This window comes from Neofelis nebulosa, chromosome 11 (assembly GCF_028018385.1).
Source record: "Neofelis nebulosa isolate mNeoNeb1 chromosome 11, mNeoNeb1.pri, whole genome shotgun sequence".
NCBI lineage: Eukaryota > Metazoa > Chordata > Mammalia > Carnivora > Felidae > Neofelis > Neofelis nebulosa.
Window position 1 is genome coordinate 77,631,370 of NC_080792.1, and position 2,146 is coordinate 77,633,515.

A 2,146-nucleotide genomic window follows, 5' to 3' on the forward strand; every position below is an offset into this window, starting at 1 on the left:
TGTGATGTTCAGTAGGGTCGGTGCATTAAATGCATTTTTGACTTCGGATATTTTCCACCTATGATGGGTTTAGGGCAACATAACCACATCACAGGTCAAGGAAGATCTGTACTCCTCATTCCATGAAGTTAACAATGCCTGCAGCCTGACCCCCGCTGCTCATCTGACCAGCATGGGTGCGGTTGTCATTGACTAATAGAAGTTCTTAAAAATAAAGACAAATTACTAATTTATGTTGATAACACAGCTCCCAGAAACCAGGCAGTGCCCGCTCTCACATCCATCAGGCAGATCAAGGATTTGCAGCATCCTGGAAGATCACAAGGTCATCTGTCAGAGCCTTAGGCATCTTTCAGTTGCTGGGATTGTTTTGCAGGTAAATGGCTTATTTGAGATCCTAACCTCCACGGGATAAAAACCCCAGGCGGTGTTTTCCCAACTGCCCCCACCTGTTACAGTCAGTCTTGGTCCTTTGACACCAAGGAGTAGGTCCCTAAATAACGCAACTTTGTAGCCACTGCCATCTCATTTCAATATTTAAATCACTGTCCCGTTTATTTTCTTATTTAAAACTCAAACGTGATTCAAAAGTCTTCTCCCAGACTCCGGAGCAGGGAGTGACCCGGAGAGAGAGGAGTCTAGCTCTGAATACCTTTCCCACTTTCTCTCCTACCTCCCCTGTGTCTCAGAAAGCAGACTTCAGAAATTGTGATCGCGTTGTCACACAAAGCCACAAGAAAGATCTGGAATCCAAACGAGAGCCTTTTTAGTATTTTTAAAAAGTTATCATTGTGCTGTATTTTCCTACCACATAGGTAGACTATGAAAAAGAGCATTGAGGGGCGCCTGGGTGGCTCAGTCAGTGGAGCATCTAACTCTTGATTTCGGTTCAGGTCATGATTTCCAGTTTGTGAAATCGAGCCCCATGTTGGGGCTCTCCCTCTCTCTCTGCCCTTCCCCTGCTCTCTAAATTAATTGATTGACTGACTGATTGATTGATTGATCGATTTTAAAAAGGTATTGAATTCTGTTCCAGCCTTTACAACTTGATACAGGGTTTGACACAGACTTTTCCTTGGAGTACTCTCATTAGTAGAGACCTCAGTGCCCCTCTCCTCAAAAGCCACACTGACCCAACACCTCTTAATAAACCCTGAGGGCAGGACTGGCACAAATGGCTGGGTTTGGTTGGCAACTCTCTCAAGGTAGATTATGTAGCATTTGGTGTCTTTTCTCCTTGGCTTTGGGTCTACATGCCTGTTCTGGAAAAACAAGACAATCCTTTCACAAGTGTGAAACACCTGCTTTTTATTTCCAGGCAGAGAAAATAAAAACAGAAGGATACAAGCTGTGGTTGCTTCATAAGACTATCCCCCCCCCCCAAAAAAAAACCCGAACAAAAAACCTAACAGTAACAACAAAATGACTCAAAAATGGGTAAATTCTCCCTCAAACAGCACTCCAGCACTCTCCTGCCCTCCTCTCCTGTTGTTGTTTTTCCCAGAAGTCCTCTGAGCACAGAGTTGGCCCTCATATCAGCCAACTCCCCAGATGAGTTATGGGTTGACCCCAGGGCCAGAAGGGGATGGGATGAAGTTGATAAGAATCATCTTAGATTTCTAAATGTTAAGTAGAGGTGAAAAGGGTTTCTTTGCTCAAACTGGACCCTTTGGGGAGTCAAATGTAGTGTTAATAATATTAAGACTACAGGTGTGAACTGGGCTTAAATAAAGAGATCCTTGGTTCTAGATCTAGACTGAAACTTCCATCTGGTGGACTGCGTGAACTTAGGCAACTCATCTTTTTCCCTGGGTGTGATGGTTAATTTTATGTGTTAACTTGGCTGGGTCCTGGTGCCCAGATACTTGGTTATTCCGGATATTTCTGTGAGAGTCTTTTTGGGTGAGATTAATATTTAAATCTATAGACTCTGAGTAAAATCGATTGCCCTTCCTAACATAAGTGGGTTGCATCCAATCAGTGGAAGATCTGAAGAGAACAAAGAGACTGATGGCCCCCAAGCAGGAGGAAATTCTGCTAGCAGATGGCCTTCAGACTTGAACTACAATATTGGCTCTTCTCTGGGTCTCTACCTTGCTGGCCCACCCGAAATATTTTGGGCTTGCTAATTTCCACAATCATATGA